General features: G+C 39.2%; 1 non-coding gene and 1 pseudogene across 1 annotated transcript; both read left to right on the forward strand.

The window, feature by feature from the left end:
* Nucleotides 1–7,132: 7,132 nt before the first annotated feature.
* LOC110312286 lies at nucleotides 7,133–8,372 on the forward strand (annotated as a pseudogene).
* A 4,601-nt stretch (nucleotides 8,373–12,973) lies between these two features.
* Nucleotides 12,974–13,111, forward strand: LOC115029808. Its single transcript, XR_003835366.1, has one exon. It is a non-coding gene; the product is annotated as a U4 spliceosomal RNA (small nuclear RNA).
* The last annotated feature ends 4,641 nt before the right edge of the window (nucleotides 13,112–17,752 follow it).

Below are 17,752 nucleotides of genomic sequence, written 5' to 3' on the forward strand. Positions count from 1 at the left end.
TTGAGCCAGGCCAGCTGACTTACGAACATCTGTGCCTGCTGCTTCCCACCTCACACCACTAGGATATTGCCAGCTTTCAATCAGCCTAGCACATGCACTCTTTACATTGTGAAGAGAGGGAGGAAAGGAAGGATGGAGAAAGAAAACAGCAAGAGAACATGGGCAAGATGAAACCAGAAATGTGACATAATTGCCTTCTTCAGCTAGATGCCTCCTCCTAAAACTTGCAGAGCCTTTCAAGACAATCCCACACACCTCAGACCAAATTCTTTATGCATCTACCTATGTGATCAATGTATACTCAGGTCATTACAAACTCCAAGGTGATGAAATTAATGGGTGGATGCTTTTTGAGTTGACTATATCATGAGTTGGCTTCCAAATAGATGGGGTTAATAAGTAATTTTTAAAAAACATGTTTATAAAAGCTTAAAGAATGAATATGAATTGTCTACATTTTTTCCTGCTGCTATTGTAAAAACACCCTGCAAAATCACATTAAAGGTTAAAGAATTTAGTGTGGATGGCAGTTCAAGAGGATAGTCAAGGGTGCAGAAGTCACCGAGGCAGTGGCTGGCCAGTGTGCATTTGCAGTCATGAAGCAACGAATTCACTTTGCTCATGGTCAGCTTGCTTTCTTGGGAAATGAATGCCACCCACACTGGGATAGTCATTCCACCTCAATTCATGCAATCAAGAAAATCTTTCACAAACATGCTAAGAGACCCATTTTTCAGATGACTCTACCTTTGGCTTCTTCAATATATTCTAAACTGTAAGAAGGCTGAATCTAGAATCACCAGAACATAATCTGTGAGAGAGTTTTAATTCAGTTATTTCTGAAATGAGAAGACTTACCTCAATTGTCTTTAGGATCTTTGGGGTGAGGGTTAAAGGCCATGTGGGTAAAAGATTTTGTTTTTTGCCTGTTTCCTATCATTTGCTGGAGAGAATGGCTTCTCTGCTGTTGTCACAGCCCTGTTGTGTTCAATGCCACTAGATCCTAGTGCCTTCAGCCTTCCAATGTGGATTGAAGACTGACAGGTCTTGGGAAACCTGCAGGCTTTACATTATAGGTTGGGATTCTATTGGTCTCCAGCTCCCTGGGCAAAGCAGTTACTGACTTCATAGCCTCTACAATGTGAAGACAGCCCTCAATAAATTATCCTGGGCATATCTTATAAGGTTTATCTAATAAATTCCCTTTTAATAACATCCACTCTATTGTTTCTACTTCTCTAGATAACTCTGATAAATATAATAGCTGATATTTATTATTTTGACCTCTTTATTGAGAAATAATGTTTACAAATTTTATAGACTTGGTGGTCTGCAAAGTTGCTCCCACTATCTTGACTCTGTGATTACACACACACACACACACACACACACACACACACACATACACACATTCATCACACAATGTAGATTTATGCCAGGAAGTCTTTATTTACAGACTCAGATATTTTAGTTGCATGGGAGATTTTCATACATCATAGAATAAATATTTTTTGTTGTTTTTAATCACTTGAAAACCTCTGTTTAGATTGAGGGACATATGAAAATCAAAGATAAACTAAATATGAATCAAATTATGCCTGCACCTACCTGTTTTAAAAAATATTTAAAAGGGATAAGTCTAAGTAAAGCCACTTCATGCGTGGATGGAATTAAGTGTGGATTCCTAGGTCCTGTCTCTGATGAGAGAGAGAAAGAGAGAGAGAGAGAGAGAGAGAGAGAGAGAGAGAGAGAGAGAGAGAGAGAGAGAGAAATGAAGGGAGGGAGAAAGGAAAGAAGGAAAACAGAAAGAACAAAGGAAAGAAAGAAAGAGAGGGGGAGGGAGAAAGGAAAGGAAAAAGAAAGAAAAAGGGAAAGAAAGAAAGAACAAAAGAAATAAAAAGAGAGGGGGAGGGAAGAGGGATGGAGAAAGGAAGGAAGGAAATAGAAGAAAGAAAGAAATATGGAAAGAAAGAAAGAAGGAGGAAAGAAAGAAAAAGTGGAGGTTGCATGTGTTTGAAATTCTATAACTAGAGGAGAAGGCAGAGGCAGAATATTCAAAAGGTCAAAGTCATCCTAAGTTATAGGAAAGTTTTACACCAGCCAAGCCTACAGGAGCACCTGTCCCAAACAAAACTCAAACGGCAGAAAATTGTTGTAAGTGGCTGAGAGCTTTCTCCAGAGGGTGAGTACTTGGAGTTTATTCTCAACTCATCCCAGGTGTAGAACTGTGACCTTGAACTCCTCAGACTCCTTAAATGGGGCTTGGGTATAAAACTCAAAGTCCTCATTTTGAATTTGATGGGCAGTTACTTAAAAAATTTCCACTATGCAGAAGAGTCATGTACTATGCTTTCCGAATACTCTTCCAGGCAGGAAGGTGTATGGTGGACCATAGTAGGCTAGGTAAGTGAAGGGTAGGTAATGGGGAATTTCAGAAGACATCACATTTATCAAGCTGGTCTGTCCTGAAATAGAAATATGCATTTCATTGTTAATCATCTAAGTTCAATGGTGTAGTTGTGAACTAATGCTACCATATTTTCTTCTAATACTAGTCACAAGTATTTTAGCTTTTCCATTTCCGAGAACTGAAAGATTAACTGCACCATGACCTTGTGAGCATCACATTTGAATCACTGAATGCAGGATTTATTTACTGCAAATATGAATGCTTTTCTAAAGTGCTTTTACCAGGAACACAAGCCATCTGTTTCCTTTGGTGATACAGTATCTCAGGCCACAATGTGGTTCCAAATGAGTAATGGACATTGGTTTTAAAATCAGTTTTATCTGTTGCAGCAATGATTAATAACTCCAGAATCAACACAGCTTACAAGAAAAGGAGAAACACACTGGAACAATTTTGTATTTGAGGGAGCTGAATCAAAATCTTGTGAGTAAAGTCAAAGTAAACCTAAACAGATGCTGTGGGGTGGGCAGCTCTTCCATTGTTCAGAGAAAGGGGAAGAATATGGGATGTCACCACAGGCCTGTAGTGGTTAAAAGGTTGGTGTCAGCTTGACAAATCCAGGGGGAAATGTATGTTTTTATCTGTGAGGGTGTTTCCATATTAAGTTTATTAAGATGGGGAGACACTTTGGGCAGCACCAATCATGGGCTTGGGATACTGTACTGAATGAAGAGGAGAAAGTGAGAGGAGCACCAGCATTCATCTCTCCCTCTCCCCTCTCCCCTCCCCCCTCTCTCCCCGCTCTCCCCTTTCTCCCCCCCCTCCCCTCTCCTCTCTCCTTCTCCCCCACCTCTGCTTTCCAATTGAAGATACAGAATGACCAGTCACCACCTATCCCTGCAATGATTTCCTCATCATGATCGGCTGTCATCTTAAATTGTAAGTCAATATTAATACTTCCTTCCTTATATTCCTTTTGTTGATGTTTTGTCACAGCAAAAGGAGAAGTAGCCGTCCTGCTTACTCCTAATATTAAGTTCTCCTTTCTTGAGCAATAATATCCCTTTTGCTATCATTATTTTATACTAAAATTAAATTCTTTTTCACATCTTTGGTTGTTTCTCTTTCTTTCTAATATAGTGAGAGTAAAACAATTAGAACATGTCCTCTGATTCCTCAACAAGTTATAAGTTTTATTAACTTTCTCTGTCTTTGGCTCACTTACAAATTGTTTTGATCTGTGCTGCAGGGCTGACTCTGGTTTTAGAGTATTTCCTGTTCTTGCAGAACATTACAGTTCAGTTATCTGCACCCTTGCTGAGAGAAACACACCCAACCATAACTCTAGCTCCAGAAATTCTGATGCTTTCATTTTGGCCTCCCTGTTCTCTGAACAAATGTGGCATATACTCATAGACACATATATACATACAAATAAAATAAATATTTTTATTTATCCTGGGGTGGGTATTTGACCTAGTGATCTGTCTTCTCCATATCTTGCTAGCATTCAGTGCCACCACTGTCTTGTTTCTGTGTTCTGCTTTTGGTTGATTTATAAACAGTGGAGAAGGTGTGTAATAATATCTTGCTGTGGCCTACGCTTGCTTATTGCTATCTCTGTGTCCTCATCTATAGAAACATCCAGGGTTTTTTTTTTTTAACTTTCTGAATCTTTCTTCATTGCTTGTTTTAGGTTCTTTTAATGTCACACACACACACACACACTCACACACACACATTGGTGACTAACAAATGCTTAGTCCCCTTGGCCAAGGTCATCCATGACAACTTTGGCATTGTGGAAGGACTCATGACCACAGTCCATGCCATTAATGCCACTCAGAAGACTGTGGATGGCTCCTCTGGAAAGCTGTGGCGTGATGGCCATGGGGCTGCCCATAACAACATACCTGCATCCACTGGTGCTGTGAAGGCTGTGGGCAAAGTCATCCCAGAGTTGAATAGGAAACTCACTGGCATGGCCTTCTGTGTTCCTATCCCCAATGTATCCAATGTAAATCTGACATGCTACCTGGAGAAACCTGCCAAGTATGATGACATCAAGAAGGTGGTGAAGCAGGCATCTGAGGGCTCACTGAAGAGCATCCTGGGCTACACTGAGGACCAGATTATCTCCTGCAACTTCAGCAGCAACTCCCACTCTTCTATCTTTGATGCTAGGGTTGTCATTGCTCTCAATGACAACTTTGTAAAGCTTATTTCCTGGTATGACAATGAATAGGCTACAGCAACAGGGTGGTGGACCTTATGGCCTACATGGCCTACAAGGAGTAAGAAACGCTGGACCACCCACCCCAGCAAGGACACGGAGAGCAAGAGAGAGGCCCTAGGCTGCTGAGGAGTCCCTATTCCAACTCGGCCCCCAACACTGAGCATCTCTCTCACAATTTCCATCCCAGACCCCCATAATAACAGGAGGGGCCTAGGGAGCCCTCACTACTCTCTTGAATACCATCAATAAAGTTCATGGTACCGCCCCCAAACCCCCAAACAAACAAACAAACACCCAAAATTCATTTTAAAGAGATGGAACAGTAGCATATGTCAATAAGAGTCACTACTATAATTGGCTGGGATCCTATTAAAATACAAAATATCAGTTAAGTACCCAGTGCTTGGTATAGGCACACATACATGTGTACACAAAGGCAGGTTTACTTTTAATTATATTCAGATAGAATTGTATGTATAAATCCTAACTCTGGCATAATACAGCAGAGTGGGATTCACTCTAAATGTTACCAGTATCAGTCACATGGACTGATGTGTCTGGTCTTTTCCTTGTTTTTTATTCTTTGCCTATCAAAAATATTTCCATCTGAAATCATTACTGAGATAAGTCATTTATCCACTGGACTCATGATATGAGAAATGCACTGCTAGTTCTTTCCATCCTGTGACTTTTAAAGTGTGATGAAACAATGACAATTAGAGTGTTATTATAGGACAACAATCACAATGCCCCAGGGTTATCAACTTCATCCATGGTTGGCTGAAATGGCATTATGGATCATTTTACTGTGTTTCTTAATCTCACAACTTGAAAATATAGACTGCATTTTATTGAAATGTTTTTTCACTTCAGGTGATGGGAGATATAGTTTGTGCACAAATATCACTAAATATGAAATAAACTAAATAGCTGACTATGATCAGAGACTGAGTAAAAACGAGAGAATGAATGTGGGATGATATTGAAAGGACAACACAGAAAATGCAAGAATATTCTTTTATCTGTGAGGAATTTGAAAAAATATTCCTCTCTCTCTCTCTCTCTCTCTCTCTCTCTCTCTCTCTCTCTCTCTCTCTGTGTCTGTCTCTCTCTCTCTGTGTGTGTGTGTGTGTGTGTGTGTGTGTGTGCATGTGTTCAAGGATAAGCAAGAAATCAATTTCCAGTGTCTTTGTCAAACATTCACTACCTTATTTGGGGGAGAGAAGGGTCTCTCATTGTCCCTGGAGCTCCTTCAAGTGTCTAGACTTCACATCTCATGAGTTCTAAGGATGTTCCTGAATCGACTTCCTCTAAGCTGGGATCACTGGTACAAGGTCACCATGCCTGGGTTTTTATGTAGATTCTGAGGATCATATTCTGATCCTTATACTTGCACACCAGGTACTTTAACAACTGAGCCATTCCCTCAGTGTCATGGTACCAATTTAATTACTAATTCAGTCATTCACTAAAATACATGTAAGTTCCATTCCTATACCACGTGAATTCTAAAATCAGAGCAAAGAATGAAGATCCTGAGAAGCATAATATATCTTTGGGGAAAATCAAACAATTTCACCTGTTAAATAATGACATTTAAAATTAATTCTTACAGAGAAAAATGGCCTGACTAGAAAAATTATTATGTTCAATTGATAGATGAGAACACAAACGCCTCTGAAATGTATGCAATAAATTATCTATATGGAAGGAGGCTAAACTGTTACTCAAAACTGAGCCAATCCTATATGGGGTTCATTGTTTCTGCATTGTTTTGACGGACTGTTGCACCCAGTAACCAAGATGTACAGAGGATATAGAGGACTCTGAACCATTCCGTGGAGAGTATCATGCCTCTCACAGAATAAAGTGCACAGGAGCAATTGTAACTTGATATCAGATGTGAGGCCAAATTAGGAACTTTGGTAACTAAAAATGTAGGCATTGTCCCTTGCTCTAGCTCCAGGAACTTACCATATTGCCTTGCCTCACCTGCAATTAGTTCTTCGTATGTGAAGCGAATTGGCTACATGCTCTTCTGAGAAGACAGGAGAGCAGAATTGAGAAGAACCTGGGCAGAATTCCTAAAGAAATGGGATGCAGGGATTGATGAGAGTGAAGACAGGGTCTTTGGCAATATCAACCACAGCTCATTTACCATTAATAAGTCAGTCTATGTTCTGGGCTGATAATAGATGCTCTCTGGAGGCCAGCTTTCTTCTCCTTCACAGGCAGAGTGGAGCTATGGCAAAGCAACTATGGGCCTAAAGGATTGTTTCTAACAGTCACAGCTCTAAAGACTTCTAATCTCAGAAGACTCCTCTATTCAAATGGAAGAATGCCACCTTCAAGGTGCCCAGCAAATGGGAAAATTTAGTTATCATACCTGCTATTCATCTGAACATTCTCCTTGTTAAAAGATCAAACTATTGCTTTAATTAAAAGGTTACCAGTGAGACTGATGGGAGGTCCAGGTGGTGAGCAAGATGGCACAGACTCAGGGCACCAAGAGGAAAATCTGTTACTACTACAACGGGGATGTTGGAAACTATTATTATGGACAAGGGCACTCAAAAAAGCCTCACTGAATCCATATGATTCACAATTTGCTGTTCAACTGTGGTCTCTACCACAAAATGGAAATCTATTGTCTTCACAAAGCCAAAGCTGAGGAGATGAGCAAATACCACAGTGACGAGTACATTAAATTCTTGTGTTCTATTTGCCCAGATAATATGTGTGAATACAGCAAGCAGATGCACAGATTCAACGTTGGTGAGGACTGTCCAGTATTTGATGGCCTTTTTGGGTTCTGTCAGTTGTCCATGGGTGGCTCTGTCACAAGTGCTGTGAAACTCAATAAGCAGCAGACAGACATCGCTGTGAACTGGGCTGGGGGCCCGCACCATGCAAAGAAGTCCGAAGCATCTGGCTTCTGTTACATCGATGATATCATCTTGGCCATCCTGGAACTGCTTAAAGTATCAGCAGAGGGTGCTGTATGTTGACATTGATATTCACCATGGCGATGGCGTGGAAGAGGCCTTCTATACTACAGACTGGGTCATGACTGTGTCCCTTCATAAATACGGAGAGTACATCCCAGGAACTAGGGACCTACGGGATATTGGGGTTGGCAAAGGCATTAGCCTATGCTAATGCTGGGAGGAGGTGACTACACCATCTGTAATGTCACTCAGTGCTGGACTTACGAAGCAGCTGTGGCCCTGGACACAGAGATCCCTAATGAGCTGCCATACAATGATTACTTTGAGTACTTTGGACCAGATTTCAAGCTTCACATCAGCCCTTCCAATATGACTAACCAGAACACTAATGAATACCTGGAAAAAAATCAAGCAGCAGCTCTTTGAGGACTTGAGAATGCTGCCTCATGCCCCTGGGGTCCAGATGCAGGCCATACCTGAGGATGCCATCCCAGAAGAGGGTGGTGATGAGAATGAGGAAGACCCTGACAAACTCATCGCCATCTACTCCTCTGACAAACGCATTGCCTGTAAGGAAGAATTCTTGGATATAGATGAGGAAGGAGAAGGGAGTCACAAGAATTTTTCTAACTTCCAAAAAGCTAGAAGAGTCAAAACAGAGGATGAGAAAGAGAGAGATCCTGAAGAGAGAAAAAAAAAAGAAGTCCCAGAAGAGGAGAAAACCAAGGAGGAGAAGCCAGAAGCCAAAGGGATCAAAGAAGAGGTCACATTGACCTGAGCAAGGTCTGCAGCTCCATCTTTCCCCAAAGTTTCTCACTTTCCCTCAATTTCTTAGATTTTATATTTTCTATTCCTCTGTGTATTTATATAAAATATATTAAATATAACATCCCCAGGACTAGATAGGAACCAGGGACCAGAGGTCAGGGCAGTAGTGCTGGGAGGACACTTCCCAGAGTGACCTTGTTCATCCTGACCTCCCCTCTACCCCAGGTCTGAGTAGAAAGGAAATAACCAGAAGACAAAATCCTGAACTGCCAAGTGCCTGCCTAGGAGCCCTGTTAAGATGCCCCTATTAAACTTTTTAGAAGGAGTGACTGGGTCTTTTAGGACCCCTTTTCAGGGTTGGGTAATATCAGCCATTTTTAGATTGGTTCTGTTTATAACTTCTCACCCATCTTGGGCAAACAAAAAAACTTACATTGCCCTGTCTTTCCCCAATTCTGTAGGTGGAGGTTGTTAGCCTAGCTTCCCTTTTGAGATATTTTCATTTTGTGAGAATCTTTGTAATAAAACAGCACATTTCTCTATATAATAAAGGTTACCAGCAGTACAATCTATTTTTCACTCCTCATCCTTCTCATGTGATTTATCAAGGGATGTAGCTTGTGTTATCAATCACAGAACAGGAAAGAGAGAAAATGAATGGGCTAATTTTATAGCCAGATGAATCAAAGCACAGCAGGGAGGACTGAGTTTAGTGAATGGAACATAGATAGAGAGTGGAAGCTGCCGGGTTTCAAACTCAGCAAGTATATCATCACTTTGTTATTTTGGGAAAGTCCCTTCTACTCAGTAGGCTCTTTTATGATTTGTTGAATGACCAGGTTCCAGAAACTTGACTATGAGAACAATGAAAGGTGTTAAAAACAAAACAAAACGAAACTAAACGAAACTAAACTAAACTAAACTAAACTAAACTAAACTAAACTAAACTAAACTAAACTAAACTAAACAACCAGAACTCCATAGCTTAGTTAAAATAGGTGGTCAAAATTCCAAAGACCATGGAAAGTCCCTAGGATTTGCTCTGTGCTGTGAAGTTCCTCAATCTCTGGATCCAAGGATTCTGACTCCATCCACTGACTATGCTGAGGTACAGCCATGTCTGGATATGGGTAGAAACAGGCAGTCCTTCAGGCTTTTCCCACTGTTCCTTGAATAGCTACACTATCCAATAGTGTAGCTGGATGCTGAAGCAGGATATGCTCAGGACTAGGAAACTAAAAACCAGATGAGCCCATTTTATGTATTATTCTTTGTATGTGCTCATCTGCTGGGTTTTCTGCTCCATTCTCAAGATATTCCTTGCTCCAGTGTGGTCTTTCCATTACCTAAACTGTCCATCATGTATACTCAGTTTTGTATCTGTTCATCTCTCCTCTTAAAACCATTCACAGATATGAAGATGGTTCTATTGTAAAGGACTTTGTGTTCAATCATGAAGACATAAATTTGGCTCATTGGGGCCAACACAAAATTAAAACAAAGCTGAATGTGGTAACATATTTGTTCAAACCTAAGGCCAAGAAGATAGAGACCCAGGGATCACAAACGCTTAGTAGTCAGCAAGTCCAGCAACATTGCTGAGGCACAGATCCAGAGAGAGAGAAAGCCTTTCTCCAAACTCAAAGTGGAGAGTGACTAAGAGGTTGAATTTTTGGCTGCTGCTACATACACACACACACACACACACACACACACACACACACACACACATATATATATATATAGTTGCACCCATATGTATGCACCTGTATGTATGAATGAACACAGAAACACACACACACACACACACACACACAGAGGGACAGAGACAGAGAGAGAGTTTTGACTCTTGCATGGCTAGACAGTATCTGCCACATATATGAACCAAGGTATTAATGACTTATTTGGGCATATAATTTATCTTCAAAGGAATTTTAATTGGAACATTCTCTAAAATCAAAAGAACAATTCTCTGCAATTCCCAAAACTGCAGTCTTGAACAGCATGTACGAGAGATATTTTGCCCAGTGTCTTCCTTCTGACACCTTGAATCATATTCTGACCCTATGGAATAAAGTACACTAACATCACTTTACTTTTAACATTTTGAGACAAGGAGGAAATTTACCTCCCAAGCTAAAAATCCCTCAGCTATATCTGCACAAACAAACACTTGGAAAATTTAATCAAAAAATCCATTTAGCCCTTTCTGATGTTTCCCGTGAAATTATTCTTATCACCCAGTCGGGAGCATTCCTGCAACTTAGCTTTCACTGACAATGAAGCTGATACCTTCCAATGCAAATCTAACAATAAGTTATAACTTTATGAAACATGTGTATTTTGGAAGGGTTTAGAGAGGAAATAAGATTGTGTTGAAACCATGGGTAATCACATTTTACAATAATACAGTGCAGTTGCTTTTTTATGAAGATGAATGGACACACTTGATCTTTTAAAATCATGTTTGCCAAGTGGGCAGCTTAGAGCTTCTGGAGATTTGACACCCTTTTATGGCCTCCACAGTCATCACACACACACACACACACACACACACACACACACACACACACACATGCACACACACACACATACCCACATATCACATTCACAATCCATATACACATATAAAATGAAATAAAACTTTCAAAAATCTAAACCATAACATTTTGTGAACACTAAATAGCATCTTACATGTACTAGCCTAGAATATTACCCTGACACTGACCTAGTGATGACTTACTGGTAATGGCTCAGAATGGTACCCTAACATCTACTTATTTATGATGTCATTCATGAAAGTTATTTAAGGTATTTTTATGGTATGTCAATATGTTTCTTTCCAAAGGGATTGTTAATTAGTCCATTTTATGTACTTGCTCCATTCCTATTTGTCAGGATTAGGATAAGGGTCATTAGTATATGCTAGATCCCAAAATGGTCCTGGGGTCAATGTTCTGACTTAATAGGTAAAACTTCCCATATAATCCTAGAAATCTATTTTAATTTCTAGATATCATGAACCATTAGATGGCATGGTTCAAGTCTGTAATACGAGCTTAGCACTTCTAAGGTGAGAAAAGAGAATGTGCTTCAAGCACTTATATGTACAAAAGCATAAGCAATAAATGATACACAGATTCAGAATAATATGAAATGAGAGAACTGACTATAACAGAATTCCCATTGACATCCACTTGTGCTGTGGTACATGAATGTATACATGTGAGTGCACACATGAGTGCAACCACACATATACACATACACACATGTGAATACATATCATATATTGGGTTTGAGATGAAGTAGTTGATGAGCACATCTTTTGCACAAGAATGAGACATTAGTTTGGAGATACATGTCTCATAATTACTTTCTACAAAGTAGGAAAAATACCACTGGTTTGTTTAGTTTAAGAATGATTGCCTAGGTTCAAGGAGTCCCTGCTCATGAATTGTACTGCCCACAATTGATACTTTTCTTTCCAAATCAATTAACCTAATCAAAAAACCTTATTACCAGCATGTCTAGAAATCTATCTCCTAGGTGATTCTACAATTTTTTCAGGTAAACATTCAACACCAACTGTTACAGTGTCTGAAACTATATAACTATGAAGAGGGCCCTCTTCCTATTCCTATGTTTCCTCGGAGTCTCATACAATATGACTCTGGCAACAGTAGTTATAACCTTCCATCCTGTCTCCCCATGGTCTAGAGTTTGTCCTTGTGAATCACAATCTTGCCAGATGCTCCTCAGGAAAAGCCAGGTGATCTCACTTAGATTCCTTAGTAACTTGCTAAGTATAGTGACTTCAAAATCCACTTGTCTACAGGTCAGTTGTAAGCACAGTGAAGCTAACTCTTCTTAGAGAAGCACATACCATGCTGTGTCTTTTTCTTGTATTTTTTTCACTTTAGGAGGAATTAGGGGTGTCAAACTCTAAGTAAACACTGAAGGGGGGAGAGCTTGCAGCTGCAAAGGCATCTCCTGCAGGAGGACCTATTTGAAGACTGCCTGAGAGACCAAGGATTGCTGATGTAGACATTGCCAATGAATTGGGAACTGCTGTTTAGAAGAGATGCTTTCTTGAAGCCAATGGGGCATGGGTGGAGGGTATTAAAGGAGATTGCAGAGTATGCAGATGTGCTTGCTGTGTTTTCTCACCTGCTCCAGGAATCTGTGTTGTTGATTCCCTGCCACCTCATCTCCAACCCTCAAGGACAGGTAGGGTAGGGTGAGTAGTCCAGGGCACAGGCAGCACACCTCTTTGTCCTAACTCTTGTACTTACATTTATATGAAACATCCTTATTAAATCCAAATTCAGATTCACACTTGTTAGTCTTGAAATTCCTTATTATTTTGAAGAACAAATCCTGCTTTAGCCTGGGTCAAAACCCCTGAAAGCTTGAGCAACATTTTAGCAGGTTGCGTGTCCAATCTGATTTGCCCCTCAAACCAATGGCAAGAAATGTAAGTGCACACTTGTTCTCTCCTTTCTCTACTTGGTACAAGCTTCTCCTCCAGGTCAACAGGAGGATTGGTCACATACTGAGTACAGCAGGATGGGAGAACTTCTGTCAGTACTTTTTTTTTTTAACAGAATAAGATTTTTTTTGCAGTGGCAGTATTGTAGCCCATGAGGTTTATCCAAGGAGTGGTTATTGCTAGTTAAAAACTTTTCAACAGAATAGCTCATTGCTTGTGAAGATTCAAGGATCTAAAGTAAATCTCAGATATTTCTACATTATCCACATATCATGTATGTTTGGTATTATCTGAAGTGGGTTTAGAGTTGAATATTTCTGTGGAAATTATAATACTTAGTATAATATTTTCAGCCAATTTGGATTTTGTAAGTTTGTTAAGGAGTGTGGGCTTTAGAAACAGTGGAGGATTAGTATTTGTGTCAAAGAACCTGTTTATCAGAATAAAAAAATGTTTTGTATAAACATGTCAACAAAAGATCTGTAAGTTCTAAAATTTAATATAACTTTTACAGTGGCTTTACTGTTTACAAACATCATTCAAATGTAACCAGTATCTCTGCTTGTGTTGCCTTGGGAATTTAGTTTTAGGAAACAATGGATGAAGGGATACCTAGTGAAAAAAGCACTTGACTTACAAGCATGAAGAACTGAGAGAAAATTCACCGGACTCCTGTAAAAGACACAGTAGATAAATAGACAATCCAAGTGATCTTAGTGCAGGATAGGAGGCCAAAAGTGGTGAATCCCTGGAAGATGGGGGCCAGGTAACCTGACATATGCAGCAGCAAACATTACAGAGATCTGCTTCAACCAACGTGGTGGTAAGTCTCAACACCAGAGGTTACCCTCTGACCTTCATGCATGTGATCTTCATGGCAGGTGCTAATGCACACTGGAGGGAAAAGTGCTAAAGAATGAGGTTTAGATATGCTCAACCATTGACCTAGTCCAGGCATATCACAATTAGGTGGTGTGTGTCTGTGTGTTTCATTCATGAATCCAGACAAATCTTGGGTGAGTACAATAGTCCACAACCTGCTAGAAAGCAAAGCAGTTTAATTAATTCACTGCTACAGATGGTATCCTATTCCTGCACAAACATCATGACCAAGAAGCAAGTTGAGGAGGAAAGGGTTTATTCAGCTTACACTTCCACATTGCTGTTCATCACCAAAGGAAGCCAGGACTAGAACTCAAAAATGGCAGGAAGCAGGAACTGATTCAGAGGTCATGGAGGGATGTCACTTACTGGCCTGTTTCCTCTGCCTTGCTCAGCTTGCTTTCTTATAGAACCCAGGACTACCAGCTTAGGGATGGCACCACCCACAGTGGGTCCTCCCCACTTGATCACTATTTGAGAAAATGCCTTACAGCTGGATCTCACAGAGGCATTTTCTCAACTGAAGCTCCTCTCTCTGTGGTAACTCGAGCTTGTGTCAAGTTGACACAAACAAGCCAGTACAGATGGCATCAACATGGTAGGCAAAAACTCACTTTTAAAAATTAATTGGAGATTCTTCTATGGAATACTTATGCCACATGATATAAGATTAAGATTTAGGGAGAACTGGCTTATAAGCAAGCTACAGATTTTGCCTGAGCCACGTGGGAATTTTTTTTCCTGCAGTTAATAATGATGCACAGAGTTTGGGCTTAGAGTGGCTGGTAGCCCCTTCTGTGCAAAGAAACAGACTGGCTGCTCAGAAGCAGAGTCAGATGGTAAATGGTGCCTGCAAATCAAAGGATAGTAACAAATAACATTTGATTTCATTGTTTTTAAGAATAGAAGGGAGTATAATGATAATTGTTTAGTGCTCTTAAGTATACGTGGAATAGAAAAATATGTTGAGGATTTTGATTTTAAACTGTAGATTATAAGCAGAGGATAGGTAGCCTAACTCTGTCTCATACAGTAGAAACTAAGTATTAAAAATTAATCATGTGAGAAAAAAACAGACAATAGTGGAGAAACATTGTCTCAACTGATAATATTTGCTTAGATAGTCTTAATTGATTTGAATTGTTTTGATTAATAAAATAAAGATGATTATAAGGTTGGTATTTATGATATTAAAAATCCTCTGGGAGAGAAGTTGAGGTATTAATTTGATTCTATATTTTTAATAATTTCCAGTTACTAGACCAAGATCATTTTTTTTGGGGGGGTGAGAGAGGCTTTGTGTTTGTGTTAACAGGAAAGGATAAAAGGCTCTGGATGCCTTCCAAAGTAATATGGCTCAGATATGATGGTGGAAGACACCCTGAAGTTCTTGGATACAGACAGAAAAGAAAAAATCATGAAGATCAAACAGGTCAGGTAGCCTGATCTGCTGATTCCTCGACATAGGAACAGCCCAGTAACTAGCTTACACATAAAAATTTCTCAGCCAAAACTTGAGCTAAATTTAGACAATAAATCTTCTTGGTTATGATTCTTCATGCCCTCCTACCTATAGCATGAATGAAGATTTATTATAATTGGTTATTGATCAAATTAACTTATAAAAAGACAGTTGTCTTTCATCTGCTCAGATATAGAACAAAATTCATCCTTAACTTCAACTTTCACAGTCCATATGGATATCTTAATAGTACTAGAAATTTGGATATGAGATTCATATATTACAAAATGTACACCTTTAGCAAGATTCATCACAGGGACCATGAAATGACCTGCTGTTCCAGCCCCCTACCTCCTGAAGCTGTTTCCCGAGAACTGATTCCAAAACACGTTAAGGAATAACTGATGATTCCAGATGACCTCGGTTCATCCAGCCTTTCAGACTGATCCAACCAAAACTTCAGCCTTATCCTGAGCCTTCTAAGCTTACAGAGGCTGGATAACAGATGCTAAGCCTAGCTTTCATATGTCTAACCAAATTTTCTAATATTCCTACCCTTCCCCACCTTTTAAAAGAACAGTCATTGCCCTTATTCAGCAAGAAGAAGTTGCAGAGAGTTGTCATCCCGATCCCTTTGGTTTGGGTGTCTGATGATGGTTAGCTTATAATTACAGATAGGTTGTCCTTTTAGGTGATAATTTGGAAATGGTCACAATTTTGAATAGGAAGGAAATAGCTGGGATGGATTACTGAATTTATTCTTAAGCATAGCATTATATTGTCACAATATTACACAATTGGTTGAAATCTTTATAATTGATACAAGTTGAAGTTATAATTTTACATTGGTACAGAATTTATGGATGGCTGCAGACTTAAGATTTTTTGATATAAATTTCTTATATTGTTACAAAATTTGATACTAATATTGTTATTCTAGATAGGCATTGTGCCTACACACCTCATTTAAGAATATAAAGCTTAGACCCAGTATTTCTAATAACTACTATTACAAACTGTTTAGGATGATTAAGTAACACAAGTTAAGGGTGAGGTGATAAACTCATGGTTTTATTAGATTTTTGCATAATTCTATTAAGGTGCTTTCTACTATATTCATGAACAAAAAGATAAAAGTAGTCGAGGTTCAACAATTCAGGTATATTTTTATATAGGTAGTCTTTAAAATATCAAATCCACAGAAAATGACATTTAATATTAATTATTATTAAAGATCATTTGAATAGGGGTATGTCTGCCCCTGACAGTAACTACTTCCTACTTCAAAAAAGAAATTGAACATCAAAACCCCTATATGGAGTTGCTCCAGATATGGCAAGATAGCCTCTGGGGAAAAAATCATCTACAGCCAAAAAATATTGTTCAAGAAAGGACACACAATGCAGGATAGTTGAGAGTTTAGCTCTGCCAAGACAGAAACAAGTCCTTTAGAGTTCCTGCTTCATTTCAAGATCTGTTAGATGATCAGGGGTGAGAAGGCTGACGACTGATGGCTCCCACATTTTGAGGAATAGGCGATTGTCCAGGTAGTCATCTGTCTCTACAAATTGGTTAAATTTTGGGAGCTATGTTTTTGTATTTCCTATATATTCAGGTAATAATTTGTTCTCCAGTTTTTGACAGGGGTGAATACTAGTTATAGTCCTACAATCAAACTTAAGTTGTTTAGCATTGAGAGAGGTGATATAGATTTGAAAGGATAGCTAAAAATCAGAACATAACTCAGGTATTGAATTCTAAGCTCTTCAAGTAGGATAGATGGCTTTATCTAACTGACAAATAAGATGGACTAGATGTTAATTATATATACTTTGTAATTTATATAATTGTTATGATCAATTTTGTTGGAGAGAAGAGCATTTTTATTTTACAGAGAGGGCAAGATGTTGAGGATTGGTTCTCATGTCCAGAAATGATCAACCATTGAGTTAGTCAAGGCATCAAAATTAGCTGGTGTGTGTGTGTGTGTGTGTGTGTGTGTGTGTGTGTGTGTGTGTGTGTGGTGAATCCAGAGAACTTTTTGGCAGGTGCAGCACACATGTGACTTGCCAGGAGCCAAAGTGGTTCAACTAATTCACTGCTACATTTTATGGCCACTTACTCTTGCAGTTTATCTCACTTTCTGATTCACTTTTCACCTGAATTATCACAAGAACAGTCTGACATATGAACAAGCAGAAAAAAAATGAGAGTTCATGAATATTTGTGATTTACCATGTTCTCTTCAGACAACTAGTTATAATTGTTAACTAGTTTGAAGAACAAAAGAAAAACATTAGAAAATTATACTTGTGTTGAGGGAAATATTAAAAAAGACACCGAGTTCCCATGCTATACCTAGCTGCTCTCTACCGGGTGTTCTTGTTGCCTCTTGGCTAGGCCCAGTCAGCAGTCTTCCCTTCTCTGCTTCACCTGCCTCAGAACCTCCCATACCTTCTCAGTTACCCACCTCCTGTAGTTGGTGGTCACAATTCCCCTTAACCCAGAAAATCAAAACTCGAGAAGCTTATAATTAATTAGTCAAATTTATCTGTCA

Source organism: Mus caroli, chromosome 17 (assembly GCF_900094665.2).
Source record: "Mus caroli chromosome 17, CAROLI_EIJ_v1.1, whole genome shotgun sequence".
NCBI lineage: Eukaryota > Metazoa > Chordata > Mammalia > Rodentia > Muridae > Mus > Mus caroli.